Source organism: Somniosus microcephalus, chromosome 2 (genome assembly GCF_052327205.1).
Source record: "Somniosus microcephalus isolate GS21.2 chromosome 2, FLI_Smic_1.0, whole genome shotgun sequence".
In the NCBI taxonomy this organism is placed as follows: Eukaryota; Metazoa; Chordata; class Chondrichthyes; order Squaliformes; family Somniosidae; genus Somniosus; species Somniosus microcephalus.
The window spans coordinates 71,562,830-71,579,151 of NC_140988.1; positions in this window are offsets into that span (position 1 = coordinate 71,562,830).

The window sequence follows — 16,322 nt, forward strand, 5'->3', positions numbered from 1 at the left end:
GGGCGCTGCCAGTTACTGGCAGTTCAAAGTGAAGTAGGAAAATAGTGACCACTGTGGGATCTGCCTCCAGCTGGCGAAAGAGCGGCGACTGCCATTTTTTCACCATTTCATGGTGCTACGGAATGGCGGTAATATATTAATTTCTAGCCCTTAAGCTTACATAGGAATGAGGGGCAAGTTGGCTCAGGTAGATTGTGAAATTAGATTAAATGGTAGGATGGTAGATAAGCAGTGGCAAACATTTAAAGAAAGATTCCAAAATTCTCAATGAATTTACATTCAATTGAGAAAAAAAATCTCTACAGGAAACATGATCCATCAGTGGCTAAATAAAGAAGTTAAGGAGAGTATTAGACTAAAAGAAGCAGTTTATAATGTTGTGAAGAAAAGTAGTAAGCCTGAGGATTGCAAGAGCTTTAAAAGCCAGCAAAGCATGAGCAAAAAATGGATAAAAAGGGAGAAAATAGGATATGGGAGTAAATTAGCAAGAAATATAAACACCGATTGTCAGAGCTTCTGCAAGTATGTAAAAAGGAAGAAAGTAGAAAAAGAAAGCACTGGTCCCTTAGAGCCTGAGACAGGAGAAATTATATTGGGGAACAAGGAAATGGTAGAGAATTTAAACAAATATCCGCGATTTTGCCGGTGCTCAGTGAGGCGGGTCAGAGGTTAAAGTGCTATTGATTGATGGCCGTTCCCGAACCCGCCATCATCCCACCTCCAAACAGCTGTCCCAAGTGTCAGGTCCCCGATTTGCGAATGGACCCGACACCTAGCGGCGGGAAATGGATTAAAGGCAACTACCTGCCTATTAACAAGAAAATGTCAGTAGTTTTCAGCCTGTTTTTGGATTTTCCCGCTTCTCGCTCAGGTTTTCCGTCATCCAGAAACCACGCCAGGTAAGTGTGGCATGTTGTGAGTCTGCTGTAATGTTTGTGAAAAGATGACAGCTGCCGAAATAGTGTGAAGGATGCAATGTTGAACATCGTGAGTTTCAGAGCAAAGAAAATGTTGGTTACTGCATTTTTAAAACATACACAGATTTCTTTAGTTTACAAGTTTTTAAATCCAACTATATGTCCAGTGCTACCTCATTGGGCGAACCTCTCTCACCAGTGACAGATCACTTCTGTCACCTCACCTACAGCTGCCATCTATTACAGCATATGGAGGGAGTCATTGGAGAGCTTACAAGTTTTTAAATCCAACGCTATGTCCATGGCTACCTCATTGGGAGAACCTCTCTCACCAGTGACAGATCGCTTCTGTCACCTCACCTGCAGCTGCCATCTATTACAGCATATGGAGGGAGTCATTGGAGAGCCTGGGTGCAAGAGTTCACCTTTGTACAGTGATTGTCAGTCTTTTCAGCACCTCAATGCTGTCAAACACTGAGAAATCAACTGTCAAAATAAAATTGCGTGTGGTCCCTTTAAGGAAACCGGCAGATGACGCGTCATCAAATGACATCATCAGACCCGCTTCCTGTTAATTGGTCGGTAAGCCTGCAGGGGCACAGATTTAAAGTAATTGGGGGAAGGGTTAGAGGGACTTTGAAGGGAAATGTCTTCACCCAGAGGGTTGTGGGGGTCTGGAACTCACTGCCTGAAAGGGTGGTAGAGGCAGGAACCCTGACCACATTTAAAAAGTACTTGGGATGCTCTAACCTGCAGGGCTATGGACCAAGAGCTGAGAAGTGAGATTAGGCTGGATAGCTCTTTATTGGCCGGCATGAATACGAGGGGCCAAAATGGTCTCTTTCCATAATGTAACTTTCTATGATTCAATGATTCTATGATTAACAAGGTCAATCAAGGGAAAATCACATCTGTGGAGCGGAGGCAGCTGGGGGCAGGTCCGGAACCCGGAAACCAGCTGTCGCACACCCATCCCGACACTGATCACAAAATTGCGGCCACTGTATCTATCTTCACAGTAGAAGACACAAAAAGCATACCAAAAGTAGTGGGGAACCAAGGGGCTAACGAGAGTCAGGAACTTAAAGTAATTAAGATCAGTAGAGAAAAAGTACTTGAGAAACTAATGGGACCAAAAGCTAACAAATCCCCTGGACCTGATGGCCTACATCCAAGGGATCTAAAAAAAGTGGCTGCAGAGATAGTGGATGTATTGGCTGTGATCTTCTAAAATTACCTAGATTCTGGAACTGTCCCAGCGGATTGGAAGGTAGGAAATGTAACCCTGCAATTCAAGAAAGGAGGTAGAGAGAAAACGGAGAACTACAGGACAGTTAGCCTGGCATCAGTCATCGGGAAAATGCTGGAATCCATTATTAAGGAAGTGGTAACAAAGCACTTAGCAAAACATGATTAGGCAGTGTCAACATGGTTTTATGAAAGGGAAATTGTGTTTGACAAATTTATTAGAGTTTTTGGAAGGTGTAACTAGAAGGGTAGATAAAGGGGAACCAGTAAATATAGTATAATTGCATTTACAAAAGGCTTTCAATAAGGTACCAAGTAAAAGTTTGTTACACAGGATAAGGGCTCATGGGGTTGGGGGTAATGTATTTGCATGGATAGAGGATTGGTTAACAGACAGAAAACAGAGTTGGGATAAACGGATCATTTTCAGGTTGGCAGGCTGTAAATAGTGGGGTGCCACATGGACGAGTGCTTGGGACTCGGCTATTTACAATCTATATCAATGACTTAGATGAAGGGACCAAATGTAATGTATTCATGTTTGTTGATGATACAAAGCTAGGTGGGAAAGTAAGCTGTGACGAGGACACAAAGGGATATAGACAGGTCGGCAATAAGGTGGCAGATGATGAGGTTATTCACTATGGCAGGAAGAGTAGGAAAACAATATATTTTAAATGGTGAGAAACTATTAAATGTTGGTGTTCAGAGAGACTTAGGTGTCCTCGTACAAGAAACACAGAGGGCTGAATTTTGCCAGTCATCAGAGGGCGGGTTTGGAGGTGGGTCCACTGTCAAAATTTAAAAGATTGACAGCGGGCCGGTATCCCGCTTTGAACCCGCCTCCTTGTTCGGCCTGCGCTTTGTAGACACGGCACTAAGCGGCGGGTCATTCAATTGTGCTTGTTAGGAGGGTGTTTAAAGTAATTAAATCCCCATTTTCCCAGTTCCAAAGCATTTTGCCAAATTTCCCACGGGGTTCCCGTCACTCGGGGATCACGCCAGGAAAGTATGTCGGGTTCTGAACAACTCTCCATTACTTTCAATAGGTGACTACTGCAAAAATGGTTTAAAACCTGCCATTTACAGCTGGTCACTTTCCAATCTCAGAAGCTTCAACCTTCAGTATTTAGAACCCACTTTTGTGCTTTATGCACTTTTGAAGTGTTTGGAGTATTCTCTCTATCCACTGTCACCTCCTTGGAACAACCTATCTCAACATGGAGATTATTTCTGTCATCTCAGCCTCACCTGCCATCTATTCCATCAGCATTGGTGCCCTTGAAAAAAATCTCACCTTGCTCCTCAGACTCCCAAAGCGATGAGCCCCAACACAAGCATCACTAGGCACATGAGCAACACCAGGCACACCAGCAGCACCAACAGCAGCACCAAACTTCTCCACAATCAACGACAGGTGATGATGCTCTGCACAGGACACAGGGCGTCATCACCTGTGCACATTGCTGCCTGGGATGCCAGCGATGGACTTACCATGTCCAGATTTGCTTCACTTAACACTGTACACCCTGGCTGCCACATGATGCACCAGATTGTCACCACCCTACACCAACACCATAAAGCATCCCTACAATGCCCAAGCCATTCCTTTCATAATCATCACCATTGCCATGGGTGGGTGGCGACATTATGTCTCACCATTTACTGCAACTCACTAAGACACTTCCAAAGGTGCACACAAATCTGTCCAAGAATGCAAAGTGTTGAAAATGTGCTACCAAACATTGAAATCTTTATTTACAGAAACTTCACATGAACATTGCCTACCCTTGTGTGTTGTCAGTTGGTATGCTTGCAGTAGGATGAGGGTGAGGAGTTGCTAGTGAGATGGGGAAGTGATATTGGGCCAGTAATCCCGGTCCCAACACGTGAGTACGGATGGGGTACTCACGCGTGGGCCCGTTGGAAGTGCTGGATTTCAGCATGCACAGCGCATGCGCGGGAAACTGGCATTTCCTCCAAGGGGTTCAGAGGTCCAACGCGTGCACGCAGGACTCTGTGCGCATGCGTTGAACTTCCTTCTTTTTGACAGGTTTGCCCGTGTGTAAGGGCCTGAACTTTTTAGACATATAAAAAGGAGGCGTAAGGACTTGATTCTTTAAGGTAAGTGGTCTATTATTTAAAATTATAACATTTTTTCCACAGCTTTATTGTTTTTAAAGACTTTACAGTAAGGTAAATTTATTTTTAGACCCGATTTCTTAAATTATTTTTTTCAAAAATTTGATTAATTGTTTAAAATAGTTTTTTTAAAGTTATTTATAGTTTATTTAATTATTGGGATGTTTTTAAAAATTTTATTTAAAGTTAAACTAGTCTTTTGGGCGCCCGTACTTTTCATGAGTTTGACAGTTCTTACTATCAAACTCATGAATGAAGATTCACCTCCCCTGATTGGCTGCACAGTGCTCACCTGATCCCAGCCGGCACATCGAACTAACTATGCCGCTGGATCAGGTAAGCACAGCGCGCCGACATCTGAACCGGGCCAGTGACAGGAATTCCAAGCAGGCCCAGGCTTCAGATGTCGGTGCGCCGGGTGAGTGCACATCGGGGGCTTGCACGCGCGGCAAGCCCCCGAACCTAATTTCTGGGCCAACGTAGATAGAGAGGGATGGGTGGCGTGCAAGGTAAGTTGGTGTGAATAAGGATGTGCAGGAGTAGGGTAGGGAAGGCAGAGTGACGGGATATGATGAGTGGCACAGCAAGATGAGGCTGAGTGTGGCATGGCAGTAACGTTTCATGATCTACTGAGATCATTGAAAGCTTTGCACTACTGCAGCCTGGTCCTCCTGATGACATCCCTGCTTGTGTCCTCCTGTGCAATGTGCAACCAGGCTGCATTGGTGTCCTGGGGAGGTTTCTTCCACCCATATGAATGAAAGAGAATCTCCCTGCGTGCTGTGACTCCCTCCATAAACAAATGGAGTAATGGGAGAGCCTGGGTGCAGCCGTGCAACTTTGTGCAGTGCTTGTCAGTGTTTGCAGCACCTTAATGCTGTAGAACACTGACAGCACAAATGTCAAAATAAATTTGGACATGGCCCTTTTAAGGAAACCGGCTGATGACACATCATCAAATGACATCATCAGACTCACTTCCTATTAATTGTCCGATAACCTCACAGGGCGGGCGGGCGGAATATCTTATTGGAGTCCGGGATCAAGACATATGCGAGGTCCACACATGTCATTGACATTGCCCTTCCCGGACCTGCCGACGTTGGAAAAATCTAACCCAGAGAGTTAACATGCAGGTATAGCAAGCAATTAGGAAGGCAAATGGCATGTTGGCCTTTATTGCAAGGGAGTTGGACTGTAAGAGTAAGGAAGTCTTGCTACAATTGTGCAGGGCTTTGGTGAGACCACACCTGGATTACTGTGCACAGTTTTGGTCTCCTTATCTAAGGAAGGATATAATTGCCTTAGAGAGTGTCAACACAGGTTCACTAGATTGATTCCTGGGTTGAGATGGTTGTCCTATGATGAGAGGTTGAGTAGATTGGTTGTATACGCTTCGGAGTTTAGAAGAATGAGAGGTGATCTCATTGAAACATATAAGATTCTGAGCGCGATAGACAGGATAGATGCTGAGATTGTTTACCTTGGCTGGAGAATCTAGAACTAAGGGGCATAGGGGGAAAAATTCAGTATCGCCCCGTTTGTGCCCAATGTTTAGCACCTGGCGCTAATTATCGCCTCCGACAGCAAATTTGGCTTTCATCGCCCCTGGAAGTGATTGGAGCGCTAAATCAGGCGCTTCACATCTGCCTTAAGGCGCAAAGGCCGAGGAGCGAGATGCTACCTCAGAGTGCTGGCGAAGCTCATGTGATGTCAGCCAGCAATGGAACACAGACACAATGACATCGGCCAGTTCTTAAAGGGGAGTTCTGACAAAAGGTCATCGACCTGAAACGTTAACTCTGTTTCTCTCTTCACAGATGCTGCTTGACCTGCTGAGTTTCTCCAGCATATTGTTTTTATCTTAAAGGGGAGGGTTGATTTTGCTCTCCATCCACATCCTGCTCATTAAAGCCTTGAATCTCGGCCTGGAGAGACCTGTATATCAAAGCTGCTGGAAAGAACAATGGAGAAACCCAGGGAACGAGCTCAGAGTGCAGCCCCCACAGTCTCTTCTACATCGATACAAGGAAGGGCAAATCAAAATGAACCTGCAAAGTGCTGCCCAGTACCGAAAACTCCTTCACACAGTGTTGAATCTCTCCAGAATTCTCTCTCTCTCTCAGAATGCGTGGTGCAAAAATGTCACCAACAAAAAAAGGCAGGAAGCGGTTGCCTTTAAATAGCACTCCCCCAGTCCCTTTCTGACTGCAAAATGCTCCCCTCAACCTGTCGTTGCTAGCGGCAGGCGGTAAGGCAGGGGTCACCACTCAATATCTGGTCCGGGGTGCTACCAGGGTGTTGCGCACTCGACTGACGCCACGATCTGCCGGCGCAGGAGATCGTGGCGGTAGTGTTTAGTGCTGCCACAAAATGTCTAGTTAATTTCGCGAGCGGCACAAACATTGCCACGCCCACATGCTAGTTGCTTTGCGCCCCATTAGCGCCCTCTTAAGGCGCTAACGGGAGGCGCAAACCAACTGATTTTTTCCCCCATAGTCTCAGGATACGTGGTCGGTCTTTTAAGACTGAGATGAGGAGAAATTTCTTCACTCAGAGAGTTGTGAATCTTTGGAATTCTCTGCCCCAAAGGGCTGTGGATGCTCAATCATTAAATATATTCAATGCTGAGATAGATAGATTTTTGGACTCTAGGAGAATCAAAGGATATGGAGATCGGGCAGGAAAGTGGAGTTGAGGTCGAAGATCAGCCATGATCTTATTGAATGGCGGAGCAGGCTCGAGGGACCACATGGTCTACTCCTGCTCTTAATTCTTATGTTCTTATGTTAAAAATCTGGACTGAAAATTAAACATTGCAGGGTATAACATATTTAAGAAAGATAGAGAGGGAAAAGGGGGAGGTGGAGCAGGGGCGGTTCTGGACTTAGTATTTGGGAATGTAGCTGGGCAGGTAGAAGGCGTATAAGTGGGGGACCCTTTTGGTGCTAGTGACCATAATTCTGTTAGGTTTAAGGTAATTATGGAAAAGGACAAGGATAGACCAGGAATAAAAATTCTAAATTGGGGAAATGCAAATTTTGCTAAGCTCAGAGGAGATTTAGCCATAGTGAACTGGAAACAGCTACTTGAAGGTAAATCAGTGGCAGAGCAGAGGGAGGCATTCAAGGAGGAGATCCGGAGGGTTCAGACCAAACATGTGCCCTTAAAGAGAAAAGGTGGGACTAACAAATCTAGAGCCCCCTGGATGTCTAGCGACATGCAGGATAGGATAAAGAAAAAAAGGGAGGCGTATGGCAGATACCGAGGGCTAAATACCCCAGAATCTTTAGAGGAGTACAGAAAGTGCAGGGGTGCAATTAAAAATGATATTAGGAAAGCAAAGAGCATGAAAAATTCTTTGCAAGTAAAGTCAAGGAAAACCCAAAGGTGTTTTATAAATATATTAAGAGTAAGAGGATAACTAAAGAAAGGGTAGGGCCTATTAGAGATCATGAGGGTAATCTGTGTGTGGAGGCAGGAGACGTCGGTAGGGTTTTTAATGAATACATTTGGGCTCGAAGTTCCAAGCCCCGTGGAGGCGGGTTTGGAGGCAGGAGTGGGGGGAAAATTGCAGAATCGGGGGGCACGAACCCTTCCCGCCCCCAACCCGCCTCCATGCCCGTTTCCCAGGAGGCAGGTACCCAACCTGTGCTGGGAGCTGCCTCCCAAGGCGGGAAGGGGATTAGTGCCAATTAACTGTCTGTTAACAGGTAGTGAACAGGCAGTTTTTGGCCTAATCCCTATTTTTAGCCCTGAAGTGTGGGCTGCCCGATGGCTCCAAACCATGCCAAGTTAGCGAGGCGGACCGTCGGGCTGAAGGGCTTGGAGGGTTCGAGTTGTCCAGTGTTCAGGTGAGTGATGGGTGCATGAATACAGAGGTAAGTGTGTTTGGTCTGTGCAAAGTGTTTAAATAAGTTTTACTTACCTTTACTTACTAATGCAGGCTTCCTTCCTTCAGGTCTCGGGAGTCCCTCATCTCACCGGCACAGAAAGCAGAATGGCCGTGAGCTGTCAAAAGTTGCAGCATTCTGCTTTCTGTTCTGGAGAGATTTCTAACTGAGTCTGTGGAGAAGGACTCAAGTTAGAAGTCAGATTGTCAGTGTTTGACAGTTTCACAGAGCTGTCAAGCGCTGATATTTCATCTGTCAAAAGTGCTTGACAGATGAAATGTCAATCCCTGACATCACCGGGTGTCCCTTAATTGGTTCAACAAGGTCAATCAAGGGAAAATCGCATGAGTTGGCCACAAATCGATGGAGGCGGGACTACAACCCAAAAAGTGGGAGTCCCACCTCCATCACATCCCCATTGACAAAATCCAGCCCTTTGTGTCTGTTTCACAAAGGAGAGGGGCGAAGCAGACATTGCTATCGGGGGGAGGAGTGTGAAATATTAGATGAAATAAACATAGTGAGAGAGGAAGTATTAAGGGATTTAGCAGCTTTAAAAGTGGATAAATCCCCAGGCCCAGATGAAATGTATCCCAGGCTGTTAAGTGAAGCAAAAGAGGAAATAGCAGGGGCCCTGACCATCATTTTTCAATCCTCTCTGGCTTCAGGTGTGGTGCCGGAGGACCGGACAAGGTGGTACCCTTGTTTAAAAAGGAGAAAAGGATAGACTGAGTAATTACAGACCAGTCAACCTAACCTCGGTGGTGGGAAAATTATTGGAAAGAATTCTGAAGGACAGGATAAATCATCATTTAGAAAGACACAGATTAATGAAGGATAGTCAGCACGGATTTGTTAAGGGAAGGTCATGTCTTACAACTAGATTGAATTTTTTGAGGAGGTAACAAGGAGGCTACATAAGAACATAAGAAATAGGAGCAGGAGTAGGCCAATCGGCCCCTCGAGCCTGCTCCGCCATTCAATAAGATCATGGCTGATCTGATCCTAACTGCCAATCCACTATCACAGAACCATCTCCTGCATCTAACAGAATTAGACACACGAAATAGGAGCAGGATCAGGCTACATGGCACCTGGGCCCGCTCCGCTACCCACAGGGCCATGACCGATCCGAACCTAGACTCATGTCCAAATTCCTGCCCGCTCCCCGTAACCCTTAATTCCCTTTACTTCTAGGAAACTGTCTATTTCTGTTTTAAATTTATGTAATGATGTAGCTTCTACAGTTTTTTGGGGCAGCATATTCCATGGACTTACCACCCTCTGAGTGAAGTAGTTCCTCCTCATCTCAGTTTTGAAAGGGCAGCCCCTTATTCTAAGACTATGCCCCCTAGTTCTAGTTTCACCCATCATCGGGAACATCTTCCCTGCATTCACCCGATCCAACCCCTTCACAATCTTATATGTTTCAATAAGATCGCCTCTCATTCTTCTGAACTCCAATGAGTAGAGTCCCAATCTACTCAACCTCTCCTCATATGTCCATCCCCTCATCCCCGGGATTAACCGAGTGAACCTTCTTTGCACTGACTCGAGAGCAAGTATGTCTTTTCTTAAGTATGGACACCAAAACTGTACGCAGTATTCCAGGTGCGGTCTCACCAATACCTTGTACAACTGAAGCAATACCTCCCTATTTTGATATTCTATCCCCCTAGCAATGAAAGCCAACATTCCATTGGCCTTCTTAATCACTTGCTGCACCTGCATACTAACCTTTTGAGTTTCGTGCACCAGGACCCCCAGATCCCTTTGTACTTCAGTACTTTTCAGTTTCTTGCCATTAAGATAATAACTTGCTCTACGATTTTTCCTGCCAAAGTGCATAACCTCACACTTTCCAGTATTGTATTCCATCTGCCAAATCTCTGCCCACTTACTTAGCCTGTCTATGTCCCCTTGAAGGTTTTTTATGTCCTCCTCACTCACTACTTTCCCCCCCATCTTAGTATCATCTGCAAACTTTGATATGTTACACTCGGTCCCCTCCTCCAAATCGTTAATATAGATTGTAAAGAGTTGGGGACCCAGCACTGACCCCTGCGGAACACCACTAGTTACTGATTGCCAGTCTGAGAATGAACCATTTATCCCAACTCTCTGCCTTCTGTTAGATAGCCAATCCTCTATCTATGCCAGAATATTACCCCCAATCCCGTGATTTTTTTATCTTAAGCAATAATCTTTTGTGTGGCACCTTGTCAAATGCCTTTTGGAAGTCTAAATACACTACGTCCACTGGTTCCCCTTTATCCACCCTATATGTTACTTCCTCAAAGAACTCCAGCAAATTTGTCAAACATGACTTCCCCTTCATAAAACCATGCTGACTTTGTCCTATTAAATTATGATTATCCAAATGTCCTGTTACTGTCTCCTTAATAATGGACTCCAAAATTTTACCTACCACAGATGTTAGGCTAACCGGTCTATAGTTTCCAGCCTTCTGTCCACTGCCCTTTTTAAATAAGGGTGTTACATTAGCAGTTTTCCAGTCTGCCGGGACCATTGCCGAGTCCAGGGAGTTTTGGAAAATTATTACCAATGCATCCACAATCCCTACCGCCACTTCCCTGAAGACCCTAGGATGTAAGCCATCAGGTCCAGGTGATTTATCCGCCTTGAGTCCCATTATTTTACCGAGTACCACTTCCTTAGTGATTTTGATCGTGTTTAGCTCCTCCCCCCCTTTAGCCCCCTGTTTGTCCAGTGTTGGGATATTCTTAGTGTCTTCTACTGTAAAGACTGATGTAAAATATTCATTCAGTGTTTTTGCCATCTCCATATTTCCCACCATTAATTTCCCGGTCTCATCCTCTAAGGGACCAACATTTACTTTAGCCACCCTTTTTCTTTTTATATAACTGGGACTAGGGACAGGGTCCTGGGACTAGGTACAGGGTCACTGGCAAGGCTTGGAAGCTAAGCAAAGCCAGGCCTAGTTAGTACCTCGAGGGGTGACCATCAGGGAAGACCAGGTGCAGAAGGTCACGGAAAGAGCCCCGAGGAGGGACGGTTGGAGAGAAGGTCACGGAAGGAGCCCCGGGAGGGGCAGCTGGTGAGTAGGCCTGGGCGTTGGGCTGAAGATTGTCGGACAGGAGGAATGGCGGAAATGGAATGGCGGCGCGCACAGACGCAGCGTCTTTGCTTCTCCCAGGACGGTGCTATTAATGTTAATGTTATTTGTGCTGGACTCATGGGAGCTTGCAAGGTCACATTTTGTTGTTCATGTACTTGTGCATTGTACAATGACAATAAAGTTGAATTATTACTATCTGTTTTTATATTTTTTGCTAATTTACTTTCATAATCTATCTTCCCTTTCTTAATCAATCTTTTTGTTATTTTTTGCTGTCTTTTAAAGTTTTCCCAATCCTCTATCCTCCCACTAGATTTGGCTACCTTATATGCCCTTGTTTTTAGTCGAATGCTATCCTTAATTTCTTTACTTAGCCACGGATGGCTGTCTTTTCTTTTACACCCTTTTCTTCTCAGTGGAATATATATTTTTTGGAAGTTGTAAAATAACTCCTTAAATGTACACCACTGATCATGTATCGTCTTACCCTTTAATCTATTTTCCCAATCCACTCTACTCAATTCCGCTCTCATACCTTCATACCAACTTGGAGTGGGAGGGGGAGGATCCAGTTGTCGTGGTCCATGTTGGTACCAACGACATAGATAGGACAAGGAAGGAGGTTCTGCTGAGGGAGTTTGAGCAGCTAGGGGCCAAATTAAAAAGCAGAACCACAAGGGTAATAATCTCTCGATTATTACCTGAGCCACGAGCGAATTTGGCCAGGACAAATAAAATTAGAGAGTTAAATGCGTGGCTCAAAGACTGGTGTGGGAGAAATGGGTTTTGCTTCCTGGGACACTGGCACCAGTACAGGGGCAGGAGGGAGCTGTTCCGTTGGGACGGGCTTCACTTGGCCAGTGCTGGGACTAGAGTCCGGGCGGATCATATAACTAGGGCTGTAGAGAGGGCTTTAAACTAACTAGTGGGGGGGAGGTTCCTAGAGAGCAAATAATACAAATGACAACAGAGAAGGTCATAGACTTAGGTAGCAGTGGGGAAATTAAAAACCAGAGCATGTCAGGAAGGGGCAGAAGGTATGGAGTAAAAGGTAAAGTAATAAAAAGGGCAAAAGCAGGAACTAAGTGTCACAAAACAGCTTTGAAAGTTCTCTATCTGAATGCACGTAGCATTCGTAACAAAATAGATGAGTTAATGGCACAAATTACTACATATGGGTATGATCTTGTGGCCATTACAGAAACATGGCTGCAGGGTGACAAAGCCTGGGAATTAAACATACCAGGTTAGTTAACGATCAGGAAGGACAGGCAGGAAGGAAGGGGAGGTGGGGTGGCTATGTTAATAAAGGAAGGAATCACTGTAATACAGAGAAATGATATTGGCTCAAAAGATCAGGACAATGAAACAGTTTGGGTGGAGGTAAGGAATAATAAGGGGAAAAAAACACTAGTGGGCATAGTCTATAGGCCTCCGAACTGTGGCAACTCTGTTGGACGGAGTATCAATCAGGAAATAGTTGAGGCTTGTAATAAGGGAACATCTATAATTATGGGGGATTTTAACTATCATATTAATTGGACAAATCAAATTGGGCAGGGCTGCCTTGAGGATGAGTTCATTGAGTGTATTAGGGATGGGTTTCTTGAGCAGTATGTAACTGAACCGACCAGGGGGCAGGCAACCTTAGATCTGGTCCTGTGTAACGAGACAGGATTAATTAAAAATGTCCTAGTAAAGGATCCCCTTGGAATGAGTGACCATAACATGGTTGAATTCCATATTCAATTAGAGGGTGAGAAGGTTGGATCTCAAACAAGCGTGCTAAGCTTGAATAACTGAGACTGATGATGAGGGTAGTGCATTTGTTGTAGTGTATATGGACTTTAGCAAGGCTTTTGATAAGGTTCCACATGGCAGACTGGTCACAAAGTTAAAAGCCCATGGAATCCAGGGCAAAGTGTCAAATTGGATTCAAAACTGGCTCGGAGGCAGGAAGCAAAGAGTAATGGTTGATGGGTATTTTTGTGATTGGAAGGCTGTTTCCAGTGGGGTTCCGCAGGGCTCAGTACTAGGTCCCTTGCTTTTTGTGCTAAATATCATTGATCTAGACTTGAATATAGGGGGTATGATTAAGAAGTTTGCAGATGATGCTAAAATCGGCTGTGTGGTTGATACTGAAGAAGGAAGCTGTAGACTGCAGGAAGATATCAATAATTTGGTCAGGTGGGCAGAACAGTGGCAAATGAAATTCAATCCGGAGAATTGTGAGGTAATGCATTTGGTGAGGGCTAACAAGCAAAGGGAATACACATTAAATGGTAGGACACTGAGTAGTGTAGAGTAACAAAGGGACCTTGGAGTGCATGTCCACAGATCCCTGAAGGCAGCAGGAGAAGTAGGTATGGTGGTTAAGAAAGCATACAGAATGCTTGCCTTTTGCCTTTATTAGCCGTGGCATAGAATACAAGAGCGGGGGGGGGGGGTTATGCTTCAACTGTATAAAACACTAGTTAAGCCTCAGCTAGAGCACTGCGTGCAGTTCTGGTCACCACATTACAGGAAAGATGTGATTGCACTAGAGAGGGTACAGAGGAGATTTACAAGGATGTTGCTGGGAGAATCTTAGCTATGAGGAAAAACTGGACAGGCTGGGTCTGTTTTCCTTGGAACAGAGGAGGCTGAGGGGAGACCTTATTGAGGTGTATAAAATTATGAGGGGCATAAAGTGGCTAGAAAGGACCTATTTCCCTTAGCAGAGGGGTCAAAAACCAGGGGGTACAGATTTAAAGTAATTGGGGGAAGGTTTAGAGGGAATTTGAGGGGAAATTTCTTCACCCAGAGGGTTGTGTGGGGTCTAGAATTCACTACCCGAAAGAGTGATAGAGGCAGGTACCCTAACCACCTTTAAAAAGTACTTGGATGTGCACTTGGGAAGCTCTAACCTGCAGGGATATGCACCAAGAGCTGTGAAGTGGGATTAGGCTGGATAGCTCTTTGTTGGCCGGCACAGACACGATGGGCTGAAATGGCCTCCTTCCGTGCTGCAACTTTCTATGATTCTATGATTCTACCTGTACTTATTAGAAATAACATAATGGCAATAGAAAAAATGTGACGCAGCTATCAGTAAGACAGAAATATAATCCATGTGTATAGAGATAAAAGATTATAAAATATCAATCACATTAATAGGTCTAGTCTACAGAGCACCTAATAGTTGAAGGGAGTTGGTGGAAGAAACATGTAAATAAATTAGGGGAATTCGTTAAAAAACAAAGAATAATAATCATGGGGGATTTCAACTGCCACAAAATTAGATGGCCGAAGAGGTAGGTAAAGAGGATGGGGGAATGGAGTTCCTACAGTGTGCGCAGCACTCCTCTCTGGCCCAGTATGTAAGAAACCCAACAAGGGAGGATCTGGTAATGGGGAATGAACCAGAGCAGATAAGAGAAGTAAAAGTTGTAGAAAATCTAGGCAATAGTGACCATAAAATAATATGCTTTAAGATAATAATTGAGAAGGGCATAAGTATGATGAAGACCATGGTAATAAATTACAGAAAAACAGTTATTGAGGGGCTGAGAGTAAAACTTGGGAAAATAAAATGGACAACAATATTGGCAAACAATGATGTAGAACAGCAATGGTATTCAACAGAGTCCAGGAAAAATATATTCTGTTAAAAAATAAGAACAAACTAAACACTAACGAGACACCATGGATGAATAAAGACATAAGGGAGAAAATTAGGATATGGAAAGATGCATAAACTAAGTACATGAACAGCAGGGGCGAGCATGGCAAGGGAGATTAGAAGAGAAGTCAAAAAAACAATTAGGAAGGCAAAGAGGAACTATGAAATTAAATTATCAAGGAACATAAAACAAAATAGTAAAATATTCTACAGGCACATAAATAAAAAAAGGAAAGTCGGGATGGGAATAGGGCCACTAAGGGATGGAGAGGATAAAATCACAGGCAGTGATGGTGAAATGGCAGAAATATTAAATAATTACTTTGCTTCAGTATTTACCAGGAAGACAGATCAGATGGACATGACATCAGGAGATGAGATTAAAAATGATATAGCTGCATTTAAAATAAAAAGAGGAGCAATATGAAATAAACTAATCAAACTCAAAGAGGATAAAACCCCTGGTCCGGACGGATTACATCCACGCATTTTAAAAGAATCTCGGGAAGAGATAGCAGAGGCACTATCACACATATTTCATAATTCGTTAGAAAAAGGTGTAGTGTCAGAGGACTGGCGGATAGATAACGTAATACCTATATTTAAGAAGGGAGATAAAACATGTCCAGGGAACTATAGACCAGTCAGCTTAACATCAGTGACAGGAAAATAATGGAATCCCTACTAAAGGAGAAATTAGAAAAATGTCTAGAAACCAAAAATATAATAATGAATAGTCAGCATGGATTTCAAAAGGGAAAGTCTTGCTTGACCAACATCACGGAATTCTTTGAAGAGGTAACAGAGAGGGTAGACAATGGTAATGCAGTAGATGTAATGTATCTAGATTTCAAAAGGCTTTTGATAAGGTGCCACATAATACAGTAAAGAATAAGGTCAGCGCATGTGGAGTCAGGGGACAACTAGCAGAATGGATAGCTAGCTGGCTTCAAGACAGAAAGCAAAGAGTAGGAATAAAGGGTAGCTATTCAGAGTGGCAGAAGGTAGAAAGTTGGGTCTCACATGGATCAATGCTGGGATCAATGTTGTTCACAATTTATATTGATGATTTAGACTTTAGAATCAAAAACACAATTTCTAAATTTGTGGATGAAATCAAATTGGGGGGATAGTCAATCCTGAGGAGGACTGCAACAAATTACAAGAAGACATTAATAAACGTGCAGAATGGGCATATAATTGGCAAATGAATTTGAACACAGTAAAGTGTGAGGTAGTACATCTTTGGTAAAAAAAAAAGGTCACATATTGCTTGAAAAATAAGAATATAAATGGGGTTGAGGAGCAAAGGGATCTCGGAGTACAAATACGCAGCACTAAAAGTAGCGATGCAGGTTAAT